Raw genomic sequence first — 25,653 nt, forward strand, 5'->3', positions numbered from 1 at the left:
GAGTGCAAGAACAATGTGTATTTAATATTCGATGAAATTTTAGAGAGCAAAAGTAAGAACTTCACACAGTTAAGATTGACTAACAGCAAAACTGTAGCGCGATATGGGGAGAGCATATTCAAAACGTCGCTCGGCGCGCGTTCGCTTCAATTTCTTCGACTTACTCCTCTAGCAATTCTTCACGAATCCATGTTGCTTTGACTACGCACTACCTTCTTGGTATGGCTCGCATTTCAAGACCAGCCAGTTCATAATAATTTCTTTCGTCAGTGTTTCTACCTCACTGGGATTAAACTTCATTGTTTACTGCCATGTAATTTGTCCCTCAGGCTCATATAAATTTAATAGATTTTAAATAAGCGTGTAAAGGAGGATGTCTGATTATGCTGTGCTTTTTCACCGTAGCCAGGTCGTCGACCTAGTGGAGTGGGATGTTTTACTTATATTGCTTTACAAGCGCCAATAGTTCCGCCTTATTCATGTCAGGTTCAGTTAACTCCGATGGAATATTTCTCTGCACCCAGAGAGAAATTCTTTTTTACCTCCACTGCAATGTCGGGGCTTTGTCTAGTACAAAGGAGTAGTTTAACACGCTGTTCATCACTTTCGTGGAATTCGAGGGAACATTTTGTAGAAGTGAAATTGAAAAACCATTCCGTGAAAACTGCTGCGTTCATTTCCTCACGACAGTTACTTTGCTTCCTGGAACGAAACACCAGTGAAGTTTCAGTGGAAGCAAGGAGCTTAGCCAGCCTGAAGGATGAGTATCCTGTAACGATTTCGTTGTTCCGTCGGCTGTGGGGCCCGTCCAGCCATTTTTCAGGGAGTGAAACTCATTAACCCACGTCCCGTCAAATATTTGCATAGTTTTTAGTGTTGCACACCATTAGACGTTGAATATTACTGAGAACTGTATTTCTACCTTTATACTGTTTCTCTGTGGGTCTTCCCTGTCTCTGTTATACTTCTTCCATATAAATCCTAAATGATTAAAATCTCCCTTCTGTTACCAATCTGTTAAGTTCATGCCGTTCCAAGTACTATGGAAAGCTATTACAGTTATATTTCCTATGGTTAATCGATGTGACTTCCTGATGAGTATCAGTACCACAGTCGTAGAGAAATATACTCGTGTATATGCGGCTTTCTCATTTACTTCACGTTTCAGAGTTTTCTTTTCGGATTTTTCGAGACGATCGAGTTGTAGTGGTTACTACAAAAGAAAATGAGAAGAAAAGAAAAAGAAAAGGTTGAAAATGTGGGAAGAAATGGCGAGTAAAAAGGGGGTTTTAAAATCGTAAATGACAGTGAAAAAGGGAAAGAATGAAATGAAATCGGGCTTCGAATTACAGAAAAGTTATCGGACTTCGTGATTCGGAAAAGCTATTGTTGGGGTGGTCCTTGTGGCGTTTTTGAGCAAAAGTTAAACCAATTTCCATTACCAAAATTATTTAAAAAGAACAGAGACTAACAAAATGTAATGTGCTGCGAATGCATATAAAGAAAGATCCTTTATCATTTAGCTACAATATAGTAGGTCAGCAACTGGAAGCAGTTAATTCCATAAATTATCTGGGAGTAGGCATTAGGAGTGATTTAAAATGGAATGACCATATAAAATTAATCGTCGGTAAAGCAGATGCCAGACTGAGATGCACTGGAAGAATCCTAAGGAAATGCAGTCCGAAAACAAAGGAAGTAGGTTACAGTACACTTGTTCGCCCACTGCTTGAATACTGCTCACCGGTGTGGGATCCGTGCCAGAAAGGGTTGATAGATGAGATAGAGAAGATCCAACGGAGGGCAGCGCGCTTCGTTACAGGATCATTCAGTAATCGCGAAAGCGATACGGAGATGATAGATAAACTCCAGTGGAAGACTCTGCAGGAGAGACGCTCAGTAGCTCGGTACGGGCTTTTGTTGAAGTTTCGACAACATACGTTCATCGAGGAGTCAAGCAGTATATTGCTCCCTCCTACGTATACCTCGCGAAGAGACCATGAGGATAAAATCAGAGAGATTAGAGCCCACACAGAGGCATACCGACAATCTTTCTTTACATGAACGATCCGAGACTGGAATAGAAGGGGGAACCGATAGAGGTACTCAAGGTACCCTCCGCCACACCGCCACACCGCCACCGTCAGGTGGCTTGCGGAGTATAGATGTAGATTTAGATTTACTGTCCTTTTCCATTCAAATATGGAACGAGGGAAATTTATTATCTGCACTCCCCTGCTAGAGTCGTAATCTACTATATTTTCAAGATCGCTACAGGAGATACACGAAAGTCGCCGTAGACCTGTCACAAAGCAGAACGCAGTTTCTCTAAATTCAATGAACAGGGTTTCGCGAGAACTAATTCGTCTTTCTTCCAAAGATTCTCAATTAGCAGTTAAGTTCCCAGAAGATTTTTATCACACAATTGTGTGCTCTACACTGATTCTGTTGTCACCAACATAATAAGGACTAAACGACCAAACAGTACGCTAGAATTGGTCACACTAGCCTCTTGTGTGCTTTATTCTTTACATATTCACAGCACTTTCCCAGAACAGTTGTAACAAATCACAGTCTTCAATCGGAATTCCTTAATACTGACTTTACGTGATCGCCATATTTAATATCGCTTCTTAGATTACCTGGTAATATAAGGAGCCAGTGGTCGTGGTCGTGCGGTAGCGTTCTTGCTTCCCACGCCCGGGTCCCCGGGTTCGATTCCCGGCGGGGTCAGGGATTTTCTCTGCCTCGTGATGACTGGGTGTTGTGTAATGTCCTTAGGTTAGTTAGGTTTAAGTAGTTCTAAGTTCTAGGGGACTGATGACCATAGATGTTAAGTCCCATAGTGCTCAGAGCCATTTGAACCATTTTTATAAGGAGCCATCAAAAAGCTTCCGTTTAATGACGTTGCTGCAGGGTACATGCAAAAGAAGCGTGTCTCGTGCACTGGTGTGTAAGCATCGATTAGGCGAAAGGTTATTGTGGCATTCGTATCTTTCCGAAGTGCGTGCGGTAAGTGAGGAAACGTAATCCGTCCAGACCGGACCTACGTGCTGTTACTCTTTTTTTGGTGCCGAAGGACAAATACCGGTAGACATCCATCGGAGGATGAAGAATGTACGCTACCGGCCATTAAATTATTGCTACACCACGAAGATGACGTGCTACAGACGCGAAATTTAACCGACAGGAAGAAGATGCTGTGATGTGCAAATGATTAGCTTTTCAGAGCATTCACACAAGGTTGGCGCCGGTGGCGACACTTACAACGTGCTAACATGAGGAAAGTTTCCAACCGATTTCTCATACACTAACAGCAGTTGACCAGCGTTGCCTGGTGAAACGTTGTAGTGATGCCTCGTGTAAGGAGGAGAAATGCGTACCATCACGTTTCCAACTTTGATAAAGGTCGGATTATAGCCTATCGCGATTGCGGTTTATCGTATCGCGACATTGCTGCTCGTGTTGGTCAACATCCAATGACTGTTAGCACAATATGGAATCGGTGGGATCAGGAGGGTAATATGGAACTCCGCGCTGGATCCCAACGGCCTCATATCACTAGCAGTCGAGATGACAGGCATCTTATCCGCATGGTTGTAACGGATCATGCAGCCACGTCTCGATCCCTGAGTCAACAGATCGGGACGTTTGCAAGACAACAACCATCTGAACCAACAGTTCGACGACATTTGCAGCAGCATGGACTATCAGCTCGGAGACCATGGCTGCGGTTACCCTTGACGCTGCATCACAGACAGGAGCGCCTGCGATGTTGTACTGAACGACGAACCTGGGTGCACGAATGGCAGAACGTCACTTTTTCTGATGAATCCAGGTTATGTTTACAGCACCACGATGGTCGCATCCGTGTTTGGCGACATCGCGGTGAACGCACATTGGAAGCGTCACAATACGCCCGTCACTACTTTTGATGAACTGTGGTATCGTGTTGAAGTTGCATGGTCAGGTGTACCTGTACACGCCATCCAAGCTCTCTTTGACCCAATCATGATTTCTCAGGATCTATGCACCCAAATTGCGTGAAAATGTAATCATATGTCAGTTCTAGTACAATATATTTGTCCAATGAACACCCATTTATCATCTGCATTTCCTCTTGGTGTAGCAATTTTAAGGGCCAGTAGTGTATGTGGGGCAACACTGTTGTCGAAAACTACCGTTGTGGAATGGTGAGCCACGTTCCATGCAAAGGGTACTGCTCATTTATCATAATTTACGTGTCTATACCGCAAATATCGTAACGCAGAAGTTATGCCACGTCAAATGAGTGACACTCGAGGACCTGTCCTATAGTCTTGCCTCATGCGGTCCTTCGAAAAGAGGCTTGAAACGTAGACGATTTCTGTGGGACAAAGATATGCAGCAGGCAGTTACGGACTTCTTCAAGCAGCAGGACACGGCGTTTTACTAAGCGGGTATCTCCAACCTGATCCATCGGCGGGATGATTGCCGTAATGGTCATGGCGATTTTGCCTGATTGGAACAGCGAGTTTGGACTGTACCCTCTTCCATAGGAAACTGATTGATCGCCCCTCATACTTAAGCGATATGGCCTGCCTAAGACGTTCACCAGTAAACTTGTAATCTACGTCTACATTTACATCTACCTGATTACTCTGCTATTCACAATAAAGTGTCTGACAGAGGGTTGAATGAATCACCTTCAAGCTATCTCTCTACCGTTCCACTCTCGAACGCCGCGCGGGAAAAACTAGCACTTAAATTTTTCTGTGCGAGCCATGATTTCTCTTATTTTATCGTGATGATCATTTCTCTCTATGTAGGTGGATGCCAACAGAATGTTTTCGCAATCGGAGGAGAAAACTGGTGACTCAAATTTCGCGAGAAGATCCCGTCGCAACAAAAAACGCCTTTGTTTTATTGATTGCCACTCCAATTCACGTATCATGTCTGTGACACTATCTCCCCTGTTTCGCGATAATAAAAACGAGCTTCCCATCTTTGTGCTTTTTCGATGTCATCCGTCAGTCCCATCCGATGTGGATCCCACATCGCACAGAAGTACTCCAGAATAGGGCGGACAAGCGTGGTGTAAGCAGTCTCTTTAGTAGATCTGTTGCACCTTCTAAGTGTTCTGCCAGTGAATCGTAGTCTTTGGTTGGATCTACCCACAACATTATCTACACTCCTGGAAATTGAAATAAGAACACCGTGAATTCATTGTCCCAGGAAGGGGAAACTTTATTGACACATTCCTGAGGTCAGATACATCACATGATCACACTGACAGAACCACAGGCACATAGACACAGGCAACAGAGCATGCACAATGTCGGCACTAGTACAGTGTATAGCCACCTTTCGCAGCAATGCAGGCTGCTATCCTCCCATGGAGACGATCGTAGAGATGCTGGATGTAGTCCTGTGGAACGGCTTGCCATGCCATTTCCACCTGGCGCCTCAGTTGGACCAGCGTTCGTGCTGGACGTGCAGACCGCGTGAGACGACCCTTCATCCAGTCCCAAACATGCTCAATGGGGGACAGATCCGGAGATCTTGCTGGCCAGGGTAGTTGACTTACACCTTCTAGAGCACGTTGGGTGGCACGGGATACATGCGGACGTGCATTGTCCTGTTGGAACAGCAAGTTCCCTTGCCGGTCTAGGAATGGTAGAACGATGGGTTCGATGACGGTTTGGATGTACCGTGCACTATTCAGTGTCCCCTCGACGATCCTACGGTCTTGGCGTGCATCCGTGCGTCGCTGCGGTCCGGTCCCAGGTCGACGGGCACGTGCACCTTCCGCCGACCACTGGCGACAACATCGATGTACTGTGGAGACCTCACGCCCCACGTGTTGAGCAATTCGGCGGTACGTCCACCCGGCCTCCCGCATGCCCACTATACGTCCTCGCTCAAAGTCCGTCAACTGCACATACGGTTCACGTCCACGCTGTCGCGGCATGCTACCAGTGTTAAAGACTGCGATGGAGCTCCGTATGCCACGGCAAACTGGCTGACACTGACGGCGGCGGTGCACAAATGCTGCGCAGCTAGCGCCATTCGACGGCCAACACCGCGGTTCCTGGTGTGTCCGCTGTGCCGTGCGTGGGATCATTGCTTGTACAGCCCTCTCGCAGTGTCCGGAGCAAGTATGGTAGGTCTGACACACCGGTGTCAATGTGTTCTTTTTTCCATTTCCAGGAGTGTATGTGATCGTTTAAATGTAGGGTATTTGTAATTGGAATGCCTAAGTATTTAGTTGAATTTACAGCCTTCAGATTTGTGTGACTTATCGCGGATTTGTTTTATTGCTCATGTTAATAACCTCACAATTTTCTTTATTCAGGGTCAATTGTCACTTTTCACACCATACAGATATCTTATCTAAATCATTTTGTAATTCGTTTTGGTCACTGATGACTTTGCAAGACGGTAAATGACAGCATCATCTGCAAAGAATCTAAGACTACAACTGAGATTGTCTCCTCGTTAAAATAGACCAGGAACAATAGAGGGCCTTTAACACTTTCTTGGGAACGCCGGATATTATTTCTGTTTTACTCGATGACTTTCCGTCTGTTACTACGAACTGTGACCTTTCTGATAGGAAATCACGAATCCAGTCGCAAAATGGAGGCGATATTCCATAGGCACGCAGTTTGGGTAGAAGACGCTTGTGAGGAACGGTGTCGAAAGCCTTCTGGAAATCTAAAAATATGGAATCAATTTGACATCCCCTGCCGATAGCATTCATTACTTCATCAGTATAAAGACCTAGTTGTGTTTCACAAGAACGATATTTTCTGAATCCGTGCTGACTGTGTGTCAATAAATCGTTTTTTTCGAGGTAATTCATAATGTTCGAATACAGTATATGTTCCAAAACCCTACCGCAAATCGGCGTTAGTGATATAGGTCTGTAATTACAGCGGATTACTCCTACTTCCCTTTTTGGGTGTTGGTGTGACTTGAGCAATTTTCCAGTCTTTAGGTAATGATGTTTCTGTTAGCGAGCGGTCGTACATAATTGCTAAATATGAAGCTATTGTATCAGCATACTCTGAGAGTAACCTGACTGGTATACAATCTGGACAGGAAGCCTTGCTTTTATTCAGTGATTTAAGCTGCTTTGCGACTCCGAAGGTATCTATTTCTGTGTTTCTCATCTTGGCAGTTGTCCTTGATTGGAATTCAGGAATATTTACTTCGTCTTCTTTGGTGCAGGAGTTTTGGAAAATCGTGTTTAATAACTTTGCTTTAGTGGCACTGTCATCAATGACTTCTCCGTTGTTACTATACAGTTCTTTCTGTGTACTTTAAGAATTATCATACGTTTAACCTCATTTAAAGAGAGCTACCATTGATGTATTTATGTAAACATAAAACGTAAACGTAAATTCCGTGCATCGTGACCGACCGATCATCGTGTCATCCTCTGCCAACTGCATCATTAAATGCGATATTAAATGGCGTGGGGCCAGTAATCAGCCTCGTAGTACAGCGTCGAATGCCTTTCAGAATTTACATCCGCATGTTCTGTTGGTAAGATATCTCGTACGAATAAAGAGAGCTGTGTTTTACTCGAGTGTTATTTCCTGAATTCGTTCTGACTTTTTTTAAGGCGGCTAGTTTTTCACTTACCTCCAAGATTTTAAGTTGTCAGAACGGCGCATTCACATCGCAGCGGTCTCATTAATGCAGAATACTGCAGTCGATCAACAAATGTAACCGAGTGCTGTTGGCTTTATACCCCGAAGATATGAACTCAAACTCCCAGAACCTACAGGGCGCCGCTACTGTCTTGCAAATGTTGACGTAGCAGGCGTTTCGATACCCGAGAGGGGCTCTGCTAGTTTCGCCAACATTGACAGAAGGGAGTTCGACGGAGAAGTGATTACATGGGCGGAGGTGGAACCGTCAGTGCTTCGTCACACGAGAAATTTCCTCTCCACTATGAATGTTCCTACGCTGTGGGGCACTGTAGGTTAAAGGCGAAGAGTGGGAGGAGGAAAAGAGGAGCAAAGGTAAACCTTGTGTCGCGTTCACGTCACTTGGCACGTTGGACGGTGATCTTTTGCTCTAATCACAGTATACTGCCACAGTCGCAGTTTCATAAAGAAAGGATGGATCCAGAATGAATCATCTGAGACGTAATTTCTCTAATAAACTGGTGGAAAAATATTTTCTGCCACCCTCGTGACTTTTCTGGTATCGGAAGCGGCTTACTCGACAATATTTTGAGCACAGGAAATCGCCATGTACAGACATTTAATAATGGAGCTAAAAGTAAATTTGCAGTCTTTGTGCAGTTCATTAGGGTGCGGTGTGTTACCAGTCGTGTACGGGACAAACTGGCTTTTGTACGCTGCTCAATCTGTCAGCCTGCCTCGAAGGGTCATTTCAAGTCTAGACCAGACGTAAGGGTGAGGGGGAAGGGTCTCACAGAGGGTGCACAACACACATTCCATTAATTTCACAATACCCGTAACAATATCAGTCACCTATGGTTGCCAAACCTCATCCCCCCCCTCCCCCAACCACCGCCACCACTCTAACACTTTCCGCTTGCCCTATGCTTCAGTTTCAGGCAGATTCCCATCCTATGTGATCGTTCGTTGCACCCTATCATGTTGCTTGTTCCATTTTTACAGTTCAAATAGTTCATACGGCTCTGAGCACTATGGGACTTAACATCAGAGGTCATCAGTCCCCTAGAACTTAGAATTACTGAAACCTAACTAACCTAAGGACATCACACACGTCCATTCCCGAGGCAGGATTCGAGCCTGCGACCGTAGCGGTCGCGCGGTTCCAGACCGTAGCGCCTAGACCCGCACGGCCACCCCGGCCGGCCGAGGGGGACATCTGCTGGTGCTAAAATTAGACCGCCACCCCAGCCCCCTGGGGTTTGGGAGGGAGGGAACTTTAAAATATCAAATGGGAACCCACATTTTTTATTACAGAATCAGATTCTACATAAAAACTACGTACATTTTATCTTAAACATTTGTTTTGATTCTTGGTAGTTGGCGCTGTAATTCAAGGAAATCCATGTTCTCGTTTGTGTATGGAAAATGGTTATGGATAAATAAAAAATACTTATTTACTTCGTAAATTTTGATTCGCTAAAACTAAAACTCTCCCTCTCTCCCCATAGGGTGGGGATTGTGAGAAATGAATTAGAGTTTTATTAATGTTGACCCAAGTATTTGGGTTCGTGAGTCAGTAAGTTTTTTAATTAATGAGTTCACTCGTTAGTAAGCAGGATGTTTGGTTAGTTAGTTAACTAGTCAGATGATCTGTTTGCTAATTAAAAGTTGTGTGGCCTCATGACTACGAAACAAAAGAAACTTATCCAAATCTGCGGAAAAAATTAATATTCGGGTCAACATTTGTAAAACTCTAATTACTCTCTCTCAAACCCCGCCCTATGGGAACAGAGGGAAAGTTTTAGTTTTAGCGAATCAAAATTTACGAAGTAAGTATTTTTTATTTATCCGTAACCATTTTCCGCACAAAATGGAGAACATGGATTTTTTTTAATTACAGCGCCAACTACCAAGAATCAAAACAAATGTTTAAAACGAAATGTACGTAGTTTTTTATGTAGAATCTGATTCTGCAATAAAAAATGGGGGTTCCCATTTGAAATTTTAAAGTTACTTCCCGCCCCACCCCCAGTGGGCTGGGGTGGCGGGCTAATTTTATCACCAGCAGATGTCCCCCTCGAAAATAATCAACTCAGGATCCTACACATTTTTCCGTGTGAAGCTTATTTTTCAAGTTATTCTGGTTTGTCGACTTAAAATTTATGCTTTGTATAAGGAGCGATCAAAAAGTTTCCACTCAAAAGTCGTACAGTCTATAATCGGTGTGGCAGTGGGACAAAATCACATTGAAGCAATCAGCCCATCATCGCATCGAGTACAGTATACCAGTTTGGTAAAACACGGTGTCCTGCTGCGCGAAGGAGTCCGTAACTGCCTGCTGCACATCCTCGTCCGACAGGAATCGCCAACCCTTCAAGGCCTTTTTTTAAGGGACCGCGGGCGTGACAAAAACAAGGGGAAAGATCAGGACTCGAGGGCGGGTGCTCAAGTGCCTCTCATTTTAGTTGGAGTAACTTCTGTGTTAGGATATTTGTGATATGGGGGCGTGCATCGTCATGAAGCAGCATCATGGAACTTGGCGCACTTTCCACAACGGTCGTCTTTCACAGACACGCTACCCCATTTACATTCTTCATTCCCTGATGGATGTCTCTCAGTGTTTGCCCTTCGGCAGCCAAGAAAAGAGTAACTGCATGTTGGTGTTGCTTGGTCGCATTTGATAATAACGTCGTCATAATTCACTTTTCCGTATTTCACGCACGCTCCTCGAAAAGGCTCCAATGCCACAACAATCCCTCGCCTTCATGTCGATGCTTGTATAGCCGCATGGGAGTGGTGCTACTTTGTATACACGCGGGATCTTTTTGATCGCCCCTTACAGGTTCATTTATGAGGATGCGATATTTAGTCATCACTCAGCACGTTAATGGTCAGCGTCAAAAAACGAGGTATTTTTAAAGGCGGCTACTCATCGTTACTCACAGTTTTACACAACTTAGGATTTCGCTAGGGAAGTTTCTGATGCAATAAGGTGTCGATAGGGAGGCAAGATACAGCTGCGTGATGACACCGATTTTCGAAGGAGATCCGTGGCGTGAAACGGAAGGAGTGGTTTGACTTGCTGGAACGAGGACCGGTTCTGGCCACGTTGTCAAGAAGGCGACACAAGAAAAGGAACGATAGCAGTGCCTTCCGTCTGCATACAGGCACCGCACACTGTTTTCCTCCAAAAGGTCACTTATTTGTTAAATCAAAGAAGACAGCAGATTATCACGAAGAAATGAACCATGTTAGCTTTGCCAAGTGGTTCCTAGGATCGGTAATTCCAAATCTGGGAAAACCGTGAACAGTGCTTCTTAGCATCCACCTGTTGTTGACAAGGCACCTACCATAGCAGAGCGATAGGAGGAGACAGGGCACTAGAGACGAACCAGAACCTTGTATAGGAGCATTAATTTTGTTGTAACCTTTAGATAGCATCACCCCGAATTTGGCTTAAGTGTGTTGAGACGACGATGCGAGACCTAAAACAACGATATTCCCTCAAAGTGTATTCGAATCCTACTCCTCTAAGAAGAGTAAGGCAAGCGGTTTTCACCACTTCACCATCTCGTCCAGCTCAGCTGCCGGCAATTCAATGGTAGCAGTAGTTGATGGACCATTCAAGGAACATGAAACTCGATCCCATCGTCGAATGTTTGAGTGTTCAGATCGAAAGACCAAACAATATCAGCAGATGACACTAAACGCAACAAAGAAGGGCAGAAGGAATTATCACAGGTTTATTAGAGGAAAGCAGGAAGGCAATGCAAAAGAACATTAAGCAGACGCCTGGAGATAGATGTCAAGTGTCCAACGAAATCCTATGTACAGCACAGCACAATATGAGCACTGTTGTGATTTTAGGTTAGTTTTTAACATTGTTTTAACATTTTATTACGTGTATCGCTGATCCTTCCCATAAGACATCGTAATCATATGGTATTAAAGAACATGTCATGTAAAATGTGTTGCTTTGAAGATATAGGAGAAAACAATATATTAATGTGTGAAGACAACCTAAAAAAATCATTGTACCTACTCAGTGCGCGTTTACAATGGTTGGGCAAAAATATGAAATTACCGCTAAAAATGAATGCAGATGCTAGCCAAGATTGCAAATTGAGCTGTCGTACTTGACCGCTAACGTCACCTGTGCTATATCCTCAATACGTTGCGACTATCAGTCACCGTCATAACAGAGTTTGTGTGTTTGTGTAATTATGGGTGTATTGTGTTGAAGATAAGTGAATTCGAGCATGGCCAAATTGTTGGTGGTGGCAGGGTGGGTGCTTCCGAGCTTCCTACACTACTGGCCATTAAAATTGCTACACCAAGAAGAAATGCACATGATAAACGGGTATTCATTGGGCAAATATATTATACTAGAACTGACATGTGATTACATTTTCACGCAGTTTGGGTGCATAGATCTTGAGAAATCAGTACCCAGAACAACCACCTCTGGCCGTAATAACAGCCTTGATACGCCTGGGCATCGAGTCAAACAGAGCTTGGATGGCGTTTACAGGTACAGCTGCCCATGCAGCTTCAACATGATACCACAGTTCATCAAGAGTAGTGACTGGCGTATTGTAACGAGCCAGTTGCTCGCCACCATTGACCAGACGTTTTCATTTGGTAAGAGATCTGGAGAATGTGCTGCCCAGGGCAGCAGTCGAACATTTTCTGTATCCAGAAAGGACCGTACATGACCTGCAACATGCGGTTGTGCATTATCCTGCTGAAATGTAGGGTTTCGCAGGGATCGAATGAAGGGTAGAGCCACGGGCCGTAACACATCTGAAATGTAACGTCCACCGTTCAAAGTGCCGTCAATGCGAACAAGAGGTGACCGAGACGTGTAACCAATGGCACCCCATACCATCACGCCGGGTGATACGCCAGGATGGCGATGTCGAATACACGCTTCCAATGTGCGTTCACCACGATGTCACCAAACACGGATGCGACCATCATGATGCTGTAAACAGAATCTGGATTCATACGAAAAAATGACATTTTGCCATTCATTCACCCACGTTCGTCGTCGAGTACACCATCGCAGGCGCTCCTGTCCGTGATGCAGCGTCAAGGGTAAACGCAACCATGGTCTCCGAGCTGATAGTCCATGCTGTTGCAAACGTCGTCGAACTGTTCTTGCAGATGGTTGTTGTCTTGCAAACATTCCCATCTGTTGACTCAGGGATCGAGACGTGTCTGCACGATACGTTACAGCCATGCGGATAAGATGCCTGTCATCTCGACTGCTAGTAATACGAGGCCCTTGGGATCCAGCACGGCGTTCGGTATTACCCTCCTGAACCCACCGATTCCATATTCTGCTAACAGTCATTGGATCTCGACCAACGCGAGCAGCAATGTCGCGATACGATAAACCGCAATCGCGATAGGCTACAATCCGACCTTTATAGAATCGGAAACGTGATGATACGCATGTCTCCTCCTTACACGAGGCATCACAACAACGTTTCACCAGGCAACGCCGGTGAACTGCTGTTTGGGTATGAGAAATCGGTTGGAAACTTTCCTCGTATCAGCACGTTGTAGGTGTCGCCACCAGCGCCAGCCTTGTGTGAATTCTCCGAAAAGCTAATCATTTGTATATCACAGGATCTTCTTCCTGTCGGTTAACTTTCGCATCTGTAGCGCGTCATCTTCGTGGTGTAGCAGTTTTAATGTCCAGTAGTGTAGGTAGCCGACGTGTCCCGTGTTTCATGTGACACCGTGTCGAAGATTTGTACCGCATTCAGGGAAAGAAGGAAAACATCATCTGCTAAGTCACAACGCGGACAAAAGTGTGTGTTGAGTGATCATGACGGACGCTCATTGAAGAGGATTTTGACGAGAAATAAGGGGACTAGAGCTGGAAAAGTCACTGCAGAACTGGAGGTATCATTCGCAAACTGTCAGCACTAATACAGCAGGACGTGAGCTCCATAAGGTGAGAGTTGCAGGGCGCTCTGAAATTCCAAAATTGCATATCAGTGATGCAGATACCCGTAACAGGAAGCCTTGGTGCCGAAGCCATTTTGTCGGATGAGTCTTGTTCCATAATGTTTCTAGTGTCCGGCCGAGTTTACGTCCCAAGAGTGAAAAATGGCTGGTGTTCGGTGATGATTTGAGCAGACATATCGTGACGTTCCTTGGGCTCGGTGATTACTCTGGAATATCGCATTACTGCCAAGGGTCGCCGGACGTTTTTCGCTGATTTGGTCCACCTCTTGGTACAATATTTGTTCCCTATTGGTGATGCTGTATTCGAAAACGATAGGGCCCCTATTCACATAGCTTACGTCACCCAGGACTGGTTTTGTGAGCACGAGAATGAGTTGTCGTATCTCCCCCGACCACCGAAAACACCAGATCTCGCTATTATTGAGCCTTTGCTATCTACTTTGGAGAGAGGAGTGCGTGATCGGCATCCACCTCCATCATCGTTACCTCAACATGCCACTACAGTGCTGTAAGAACGGTGTAACATTCGCTTGAAAACCATACAGGACCTGCATTTGCCGGCCGGAGTGGCCGGGCGGTTCTAGGCGCTACAGTTGTCTAAGAGTCGATATTTCTGGCAGAGCCTACTGCTTTGTTTAATGAACAACTGCTTTGTTTAATGAAACAAAGCAATAGTGACTCAGTGAGTCAAGATGGTGTACTCAGTAATGAAACAAAGCAGTGGGCTCTGCCAGCAATATCGACTCTTAGACAATGTGTCTAACAGTGTATTTTAATACGACGGTATGCCATCTTAGGCAATTTATAACACTTAAAACACTTGATAATGGCACTTTGAAGCCGAAATCATGATTGTGTAAGTGTAAATGTAACACTGCAAATAAACAACAGTCTAATGGCAGTACTGACTAAAGAAATATATTATGTGGCCCCGCATTATGAAAAAATTGTTAAAAGTAACGAAATAGACTTCTCTCTGTTCTCTATAGACCTTGGCACAAAGGAAACCGTAGCTTGAGCAGTCTTTCGTTTTTTAATTGAACAATGAATGATCGGGTATAATTCTAGAAGGCTTCATCTCCAAAGCGTGTTTGGAAAGTAAGTGCCTTTTGTATGAATGTAAATGTTGGCATTTCCGAGCAACATTGATGGAATGCAGCATCATCTATTGATTCTTTACGAAGCTACGAAATTCACTGCTATGGTTTAGTAATCGTTTAGCTGTGAGTGAAAGCTAACAGCAATGGCTTCGATACTCGTTACTGCCTCTAGATGCAAGATGTGTGCTTGAATTCCATTCTTGTGGAAAAATCGATCCACAGTTACCCAAATTAATCAAAAATTGTGCCTAATTTATGTGCCTACAATAATGAATTGAGGAAAAGTTAGAGAATGGTCGCTCCGGCCGCAGGTTCGAATCCAGCCTCGGGCATGGATGTGTGTGATGTCCTTAGGTTAGTTAGGTTTAAGTAGTTCTAAGTTCTAGGGGACTGATGGCCTCAGAAGTTGAGTCCCATAGTGCTCAGAGCCATTTGAACCATTTTTGAACCTGCATTTATCCATTCGGAGACGGCTGGAAGCTATCTTGAACTTTTTCCCTACACCGTATCCGTCATAGTAAAGTGTTGTGTTTTTCTATGTTTCCGTATTTTTGTTCACCCCTGTATGTCTATAGTACACTAAAATAAAAGCAGTAGGCCACACATTTGGTTTTGCTTTATTGATGACATACTATAATTTACTATTATACTACACAGCTTGAAAGTCCTATTAATTTGCTTAGTTTGAATAGTTTCGTTTCTCTAGATGTGTGTTTCTTTGTTGTACGTTACCCGATCCGTCTTCTGAGTGGGTTCAAGTACTGGGAGAGATGCGAAGACCTCGATACTACATTAGCTCCCCACGGTCTTCTCCTGCCTCCGCTCAGCCCTCGTTTAAATCATTTAAATTCTGCGCTCTTGCCATTCTCCATGCATTATAGACCTACTGGTTTTTCGTGAGAGCTCAAGACACCCGGTCTTCAGTGTTGGCGAAGGGAGGCGTGTGAAAGGTACTGGGCGGTGGCATAACGAAGTACGAAATGGAAGTCACGACTGCAGCCTTTTGTTTTATGTCCAGTCTTTTCCTGGAGCAAAAATTTACTTTTATTCGCCTTTGTGTTCGTTTCCCTGCCACTTCCCGGAATTTTGTCTCTGCGTGTGCTCAGCCTTTGACGCAAGATACGTTTTTTACTCACTGTTGTTCTGAGAAATAAAAGAACATTTCTTTTGAAGTATGTGCTTTGCGACGGTGAACAGATAATTTTCCTAGAATATCATTAAACAAGAGTAAATTTTCTTAAGTGGCGTTACTGTTGGTAAGCATGATTCAAGGAACCATTTCGTTCTAATTTTCAAATATTTACAACGTGCAGATGTTTATTGGCATCTTTCTTAAGTCACAAGCAACACGTAACTCATAGAAATGGAAGCAGACCAATTGTTAAGCACTGACAGAACATTATTATTCAAAGAAAGGAAAGGACAGGCAATGCATATGATTTATGTTAGTGAACTTCGTAATGATTTGTAATGAAATTGGGCATTGCATAACACTCTTTTTAATGAAGAAGTCGGCCCACCATTTTATGGAAAAATACGATCCAGCAAGTAAGATTTACGTCGTGCGTTTCAAATTTTAGAGCACTACGATACCATCTACTTACATACATTATTTTGCTACTGTCATTTATTCACGCGTACATTATTTATTTATTGTCCAGATTATACCAAAATAAACGTTCATTTTGAATGACTTAATAATAATTACAATATAAAGAATGTTTTCGTACTGAAAGGTCGCTGTCTGAGACCACTTTCACTTCTTTTGTAGAGATTTGTCTGGCAGATTCGTGTATCAGCTGCACAAATGATTTTTCTTCTGTGTGTTCTCGTCGGTTGGGAACCGAACACGCACGGTACAACAATATTTATTTTGTGTAATCAGCAGTATCCTTTTCTCATCCACTTCGTATCCCAGAATGTGTGGTTGTGCGTGTTCATCAATGAGTGTCACAGAGCCTCTCCTTTAAGGGCTGGAGATGTAGTGCCAACCTTGTTGAGCTTCTCCAGAGACGTCTAGCAAAGTGCCTATTTTCGAGTCAAAGCGTTCCCATTGGTTTCTCTCCAAAAGGTGCCTGTGGTAGGATGCCTGGGCTTGGCTGGCCTCTTCGAAGGGTCGACAAAGTTTGATTTTCTGCGAATCGGAGCGTTTTCCGCTGTTCCGTTTTCAGGAGCCAATGCTCAAGGGGACCCCATCTGCCTGGCTCCCCGTCCTAGCAAACATAGAGACCCCTGACATTAAACGATCGCAGTTAACTATAAGAGCATACGGAAAAATCGTACACAACCTAGAACTCTCTAAATACACCTAGACCGAGCACCTACAAGCAGAATTAAATAAGTGTCACAGTTATGGAAGATCGGCGAAGAACTGCAAGTCTTCGACTCGAAAATAGCTTTGAAAGAACTGTGGACTGTAAATGAACATAACAACGATACTTGGTGGTGACCCCAACATAAAGACCGATGGATGATTCAAGCTCCGGAGGAAATCGTGGACAACTTTGAAGTGAGTCAGGTCGAGCGTTGGTGCGTGTATGCAGCTAATGAACAAATGGGGTCTATCGGACAGTCATAAATGTGAGTGCGGGGAAATCCAGTGAATGGACAATTCACTTGCGGTGAAGTGCATGGATATGAGGGTGATCCGAAGACTCTCCGACACAGCCAGGGTGGTTGAAGAATATTTGGAATATTTTACATGAGGGGCGATCAAAAGACAAGGTACGAAACAATACAATGGTTATAATTGAAGTTTTGTTCAAAAGTAATCACCAGAGGCCAGAGGAAAATTATCCCACTGGTTCACGAGCCGAAGGATTCCCCGTTTTCAGAATTCCTGTGTCTGTGACAGTGGTCAGTCCTCCACTGTGTCCTTCAACCCGTCTTCAAGAGTTTAAGCTCTTCCTTTTGAGATTTTTTTTTTATCATATCAAACACATGGAGGTCCTAGGGCGATATGTTCGCGCTGGCCGTCCGCTGTGGTCGAGCGGTTCTAAAGTCGCAGGTTCGAATCCTGCCTTGGCCATGGCTCTGAGCACTATGGGACTTAACATCTATGGTCATCAGTCCCCTAGAACTTAGAACTACTTAAACCTAACTAACCTAAGGACAGCACACAACACCCAGCCATCACGAGGCAGAGAAAATCCCTGACCCCGCCGGGAATCGAACCTGGGAACCCGGGCGTGGGAAGCGACCTTGGCCATGGATGTGTCTGATGTCCTTATGTTAGTTAGGTTCAAGCAGTTCTAAGTCTAGGGGACTGATGACCTCAGATGTTAAGTCCCATAGTGCTAAGAGCCATTTTTGTCCTCGCTTCAGGGCGGACGTTGAACCTGCTCCCGCCTGAACTTGGCCATAACACTTTGTGTGACCTTATACATTTGTAGACGCTGTAAGAGGTCCATGATTAAGGAATTTGTTGCTAGCGCACTCGAGCAGATGTAATTTCGATGGATTGCTCACGCGCTGCCTGCGATATATAAGGTATAAGGGAATCTCAGACCAGAGAGCAGTGTCGTCAGGAGTAGGAACTGTGTGGCAGTTGTAGTAGTTGCTAGCGAGCAGTCGTGTGTATGAAGTTGGCTGGGCCGGTCGTGGGGAGCGATGGCGGAACCTGAGCGATGTAGTATAAGGTAAAAGCAGCCTCGCGCATATGTAGTATTGTTATATCAAGTACCACGTAAGTGTTTTTAAAAAATCTCTTAGTAATAATGTTTCTCATAAAAAGTAACTTTTGACAATCACTCATTTCAATTTAAAGAATTTGCTAATTTCTCCAATCCTTGGCCATCCCTAGTGTTGAAATGAAAAATCAGTTGTTTCTTTTTATACATAACAAATCTATCGACCAGCATTGCACTGAGCTGCGCCAGAAAAATGTCTTATAGGAGCAGATATATACGCGTTATCCGGCGACCTAATTGAGGTAAGATTTTTCAATTAATTCAGAATGAATTTTCAGGGCCATAACGCAGCACTGCTGACGTCCAAAATTTACCAGTTTAAATTTACAGTCAATTATTGAAAAGTTATAACTGAGCCACAATTTTTTATTGAGAGATTAGTCACATTTTATTATTGATAGGTTACGCTATTTATTTACTGGGAGGTTACGCTAAATGTCAATGTTATAGTTATATTTTTTACTGTTGGGAGGTTTCGGAACTTATCTGTTGGGCAGTTACACTGAATGAAATAAATAATTATATTGTTTTTACTGTTGGGAGGTTACGGAATTTATTTTGTGGGGAGGTTACAACGCGCGTTATCGTGGAGCAGAATCACCGACTCCGTGAGCAGTCCAGGCCGTTTGCTGTTGATGGACTAGGGTAGGCTGCGAAGTGTCTCACAGTACACGTCACTGCTGACGGTTTTTCTGTGCTGGAAGATGTCGATGATTATAGGACCTCGGACGTCGAAAAAGATGGTGAGCCTCACCTTGCTTGTTGAGGGCACAGCTTTGAATGTTTTAGGACGAGGTGACGACACATGGTTCCATTGCCTAGATGTCCCACTACGTTACCCCAAAACGGCATAATTGTGCAAGTTTCAACCGGTTTAGCTCTTACGATGTTTCATATCTGTTCATTTGAACACTCCTTGTGATATTATAAGAACATATACAGGGTGTTACAAAAAGGTACGGCCAAACTTTCAGGAAACATTCCTCACACACAAATAAAGAAAAGATGTTATGTGGACATGTGTCCGGAAACGCTTAATTTCCATGTTAGAGCTCATTTTAGTTTTGTCAGTATGTACTGTACTTCCTCGATTCACCGCCAGTTGGCCCAATTGGAAGGTAATGTTGACTTCGGTGCTTGTGTTGACATGCGACTCATTGCTCTACAGTACTAGCATCAAGCACATCAGTACGTAGCATCAACAGGTTAGTGTTCATCACGAACGTGGTTTTGCAGTCAGTGCAATGTTTACAAATGCGGAGTTGGCAGATGCCCATTTGATGTATGGATTAGCAGGGGGCAATAGCCGTGGCGCGGTACGTTTGTATCGAGACAGATTTCCAGAACGAAGGTGTCCCGACAGGAAGACGTTCGAAGCAATTGATCGGCGTCTTAGGCAGCACGGAACATTCCAGCCTATGACTCGCGACTGTGGAAGACCTAGAACGACGAGGGCACCTGCAATGGACGAGGCAATTCTTCGTGCAGTTGACGATAACCCTAATGTCAGCGTCTGAGAAGTTGCTGCTGTACAAGGTAACGTTGACCACGTCACTGTATGGAGAGTGCTACGGGAGAACCAGTTGTTTCTGTGCCATGTACAGCATGTGCAGGACTATCAGCAGCTGATTGGCCTCCACGGGTACACTTCTGCGAATGGTTCATCCAACAATGTGTCAATCCTCGTTTCAGTGCAAATGTTCTCTTTACGGATGAGGCTTCATTCCAACGTGATCAAATTGTAAATTTTCACAATCAACATGTGTGGGCTGACGAGAATACACACGCAATTGTGCAATCGTGTCATCAACACAGATTTTATGTGAACGTTTGGGCAGGCATTGTTGCTGATGTCTTGATTGGGCCCCATGTTCTTCCACCTACGCTCAATAGAGCACGTTATCATGATTTCATACGGGATACTCTACCTGTGCTGCTAGAACATGTGCCTTTACAAGCACGACACAACATGTGGTTCATGCACGATGGAGCTCCTGCACATTTCAGTCGAAGTGTTCGTACGCTTCTCAACAACAGATTCGGTGACCGATGGATTGGTAGAGGCGGACCAATTCCATGGCCTCCACGCTCTCCTGACCTCAACCCTCTTGACTAAGCTCTTGTCTACGCAACCGCGGTACCAAATGTAGAGACTCTTCGTGCTCGTATATTGGACGGCTGTGATACAATACGCCATTCTCAAGGGTTGCATCAGCACATCAGGGATTCCATGCGACGGAGTGAGGATGCATGTATCCTCGCCAACGGAGGACATTTTGAACATTTCCTGTAACAAAGTGTTTGAAGTCACGCTGGTACGTTCTGTTGCTGTGTGTTTCCATTCCAGGATTAATGTGATTTGAAGAGAAGTAATAAAATGAGCTCTAACATGGAAAGTAAGGGTTTCCGGACACATGTCCACATAACATATTTTCTTTCTTTGTGTGTGAGGAATGTTTCCTGAAAGTTTGGCAGTACCTTTTTCTAACACCCTATATAAGGAATGTTGTAACTCGTCATAGAGCCATCAGAATATTTCACTTAATACTTTATGCGATGAATGCCTTTATAAACGGCAAACGAATAAATGTATAAACAACTGAGTACCCACCCAACACTCCCTCCTCTCTCCCTCATGCATGTCACCCCTCGTCCCCCCCCCCCCCCCTCGCCCGCCCAAAAGAACAGCGGGTCCCCATTTGCAACGGCCGTTGGCTAGCGCCTCAGGATCGTTACTCTTGGTTTCGACGCTTGTGTCGTAAGCGTGGAGTTCTTTGGAACAAGTTTTGGTACATGTTTGTGTTTAGATTAGTGAGAATACGAATTCTTATTGGTTACGACACTGCTACATTAATTTCATCAAGCGTCCGGGAGTGATTTTCTTTTCCAATCGAGGAGTTCTTTGTGACCTGTTCTCGTGGCTGGTGTGTGGACTAGGTTTCCCTCTTTGTTCAAGACAATTTGGACCACGTGCTATCCGCACTGGCGGTCGTTCACTTGTGAATCACTTCGAATCCGTTTAAATACGGCGTTTTTCTAAATTTATGTAAATGTAATTTCTTCTTATCAGTTGGCTGATGATTTCGAGTAACGAGCCTAATGTAGAACCGAGCTGAAGTTTGCGCCTGCACAGTTTGAGTTGTAGCCTCCGACGACTTGCTCTAGTCTAGAAGTTAGTTACTTGTTTCGATCGCGATATTTAAATTTTGTCCCCTTATTACCGGAGTAGGGAGTTTTGCACGGCACGACCACCACCTGTGCACAAAGCAAAGATGCCACGTGCATAGTGATTATTAACGAGTGGCATAAATAACTCCATAGAGAATGAAGCCCAATTTATATGACGATCACGGAAATTACGGAATTTCTTGAATTTGGTGGGAAAGCTTTGACTTCGAATTAGGACCCTCTGTAGCGCGACCTCTTGCCCTGGTGTTATTCGGGAAAGAAGGTGGAGGAAGTTTTGTTCCCATCTGTTACTCTATTGTAGATGACTATTTTAATATTAATGCAGGATTATTTTCCTTTTTGGCATGGATTCTCTACTTTCTAATCATTACCTTTGTATTATCCGTGTTGGTGCTCCCTTAATTTAAGCCTGTCTTCTGCAAATGAGCGCTATATGAATTTTATTATTAATCTAACTTTAAGTCATGTATTGTATGTGTGTTATCCATAATTGTAATAAATGTCTTAATCAGAGTTGCCTTTCAGATGTTCCCTCTCGCCTGTACTCCTAAATCCTCCAAATGCTCTCCTAAAAGCTGTAGATTCGGAAACCTTGTTACGAATACTTCGCCAGTTTACCGATAAAACTTTGACAGTCGAAGTGTCTTTACTCTGAACGCGATCTGATTTCGCTGTCTGTAAGTCGACTGGCGATTGTTCAGCTAGTGCTTCAAACTACGCCAGCCATGTTACATGGCACCTTGTGTTCCTACTTTTGCCTAGTCGTTGACGCTACTCCGGAATTAAGTCTCCTGTAAAATGGGGCCAGATACTGATAAAAGACTTCCTGATAGGAGTAGAAGTTTTCTACTAACCGGGTCTTATCGGAGATAAGTACTAACTTTGTAATATTACAATGTTCAAAACTTTTTTGTATTCTTTTTTTTAAGAGTGATAACATTTTCTGCAAATTTTTAGACTGTTTAAACCCATGCGTGGTATTTATTATCTTCTTTCGCAACCGCATTTGTTTAGTATTTTCCATTTGGCATTTCGTATTTCAGAAATAGTTCTAGACTGTAAATTTATCATATACTTTAAAACAGAATAATTAAGCAGCTTTTAGGCACAATAAAGCTACATCTGTTGATCGTTTTATACACTAACTGCTGTTCGTAGAATAAAATAACTGAAAATTGTTAATTAAGAAAATGTCTTGGAAAAATGTTGAAACTTGAGCCAACCGAGACACAAATGTGTACTCATATATTATGTCAGTCACATTAAAATTGACTGAATGAAAATTTGTAGATACTTACTTCTACAGAAAACATTAAAATTAACAGTTATCATAAGAAACTTGTATGAAGAAGGAATCGAATGTAAAATAGTAACTTATTAGTGAGTACTGCCAAGAAAACTCACGGCATGTGTAGTTTTGGAGTTACTTCGCATTCGGAAACACAGCGGCCAGGATGGGCGGATTTATGGTCCTGTGTGTTCTATACAGTTGTGAACTGTGCAAGGTTGTCAATGTGATATTGTTTTTATATCAAGATCGGAATCCGGAACAGAAAATAATTTCAACAATAAACGTAAATGATATATGAAAGGGCTTTGGACACAGAAGTACCTTGGCAGCATTTGCAGAAAATAGTAATCCAATAAACGAAAGAAGATATCATTTAAGACGAATGTCGAACATGAACAGTATTTTACTATTCGTCCCTGCGAATCAGTTTTGCAGGTAGCTTGTAATCATAGCACCTCAGTTACATAATGTGAGAGTGCATCTGTAAGCCGCTGAAAATGTGTATCAGTCATCAAATTAGTTATTTCTCGTATTTGTGATGAAGTTTATATCGACAAAAGGAGCAAGCGGTGCGTCAGAGGCTCCAAACACCAAATCCTGTTTATTAATGAGTTTGGTTCAAATGGCTCTGAGCACTATGGGACTTAACATCTGAGGTCATCAGTCCCTAGACTTAGCGCTACTTAAACCTAACTAACCTAAGGACATCACACGCATCCATGCCCGAGGCAGGATTCGAACCTGCGACCGTAGCAGTCGCGCCTAGAACCGCTCGGCCATCGTGACCGGCGTGAGAATCTCATTAGGATGCCTACACAGGACTAATACTCCGAATGTTCTGCCTATGATGAAGCTGAGTGAAGAGAGGGGCACAACGCTCCCCGTTACAACACACCGGACTCTTTCTACATTTTAATCACTTTATTGAAAATAATATAAAACTTGGATACGATAAGAGCTGCATTTGAAAGATAGAAAGTGGTCGAACCCTCAGGTATTCAGAAACGTGGGTCATCTGTTACAAAAGATGTTACGATGGCAGATCTCTAAAGATACCGCGGAATACACTTGAACATTGAGTGTCAAAATAGAATACTCTAATCACAAATGTTAATCAAAACAGGCAACACTGACAGCTGGAAAGAGCCGAAGGAGGAACGAAGACTGTCGCAAATGTAATACTGAAATTTAGCGTGGTTGGAGGTAAGTCAAGGCTTGTTTTTGGTCTGTGACACTCGTAATGAATTTATTATTCTTGATGTATCGAATGTGCCACGATTGGTAGTAATTGTTTGTATTAGTGTTATCGGTTTCGACGCATCTACGCTGTCATCATAGGATTTTGTAACATATTATATGTACATCCTTTTTGCAACACTGAAGGAGACATAGTGTTGTTACGTCAAACAGCATGTGACTTTCAGTGTTGCAAAAAGGATTTACATCTAGTAATGTTAACAAGATCCAATGACGACAGTGTAGATCTGTCGATACCGGTGATAAGAATGGAAAGAATTACAATGAAATGATAATTAAATCGACATCCTAGCTTCAAACAGGCGTTGATATATATCACTGGGGTCAGGTTGAAAATGTGTGCCCCGACCGGGTCTCGAACCTGGCATCCCCTGCTTACATGGCAGACGCTCTATCCATCTTTTTTTTTTGTTCTATATAGTTAATTGCATTTTGGTCTAGCCTGACGTCACAAGACATCGGTTCAAGTTGATCGTTGATTCCTTGACTCAGTTTTTTTATTACAGAGAGCACGCAGCCCTCTGAGCTACCGTGCCGCCATCCATCTGAGCCATCGCGGGCACAGAGGATAGTGCGCCTGCAGGGACTTATCCCTTACACGCTCCCCGTGAGAACCACATTCCCGACATGTCCACAACACTACATTCGTAGTACGCCTAGTAGATGTCTGCCCATCACACTCATTAATCGTGGCAGATTATGTTACCAAGTCCCATACGAGTTGGGGCATAGCGTGTGCATTCGCACAAGAAGGTCAGTGGCCAGGTAGCCATATTTTAACTATATATGAAGGTAGTATCTGCTCCCAAAAGAACAGATACCATTGATGACCGTGCAGCATCTCTAAAATGAAATGGTAATTAAATCGAAACCCTAACTGCAAACAAGCGCTGATACATCATTGGGGAGCGTGCAAGGGATAAATCCCTGCAGGTGCGCTATCTTCTGTCCCTCGGTGGCTCAGATGGAAAGAGCGCCTGCCAAGTAAGCAGGAGATCCCGGGTTCGATGGTTCAAAATGGTTCAAATGGCTCTGAGCACTATGGGACTCAACATCTTAGGTCATAAGTCCCCTAGAACTTAGAACTACTTAAACCTAACTAACCTAAGGACATCACACACACCCATGCCCGAGGCAGGATTCGAACCTGCGACCGTAGCAGTCCCGCGGTTCCGGACTGCAGCGCCAGAACCGCACGGCCACCGCGTCCGGCCCCGGGTTCGAGTCCCGGTCGGTGCACACATTTTAAACATGTCCCCAATGATGTATATCAACGCCTGTTTGCAGCTAGGGTGTCGATTTAATTATCATTTCATTCTAGAGAAGCTGCACGGTCATCTATGGTATCTGTTCTTTCGGGAGGATATACTACCTTCATAAAAAGAATTACTAGCGATTTTGGCAAAGTTGCTTCTTCGAGAATAATGTAACTTCAGATCGCCCTCAACGACTGACGCACTGTTAAACATCTGCATAAAGAATTTCAGTTTATGTGGTGGTAACTTGATCCG

Source organism: Schistocerca americana, chromosome 8 (assembly GCF_021461395.2).
Source record: "Schistocerca americana isolate TAMUIC-IGC-003095 chromosome 8, iqSchAmer2.1, whole genome shotgun sequence".
NCBI lineage: Eukaryota > Metazoa > Arthropoda > Insecta > Orthoptera > Acrididae > Schistocerca > Schistocerca americana.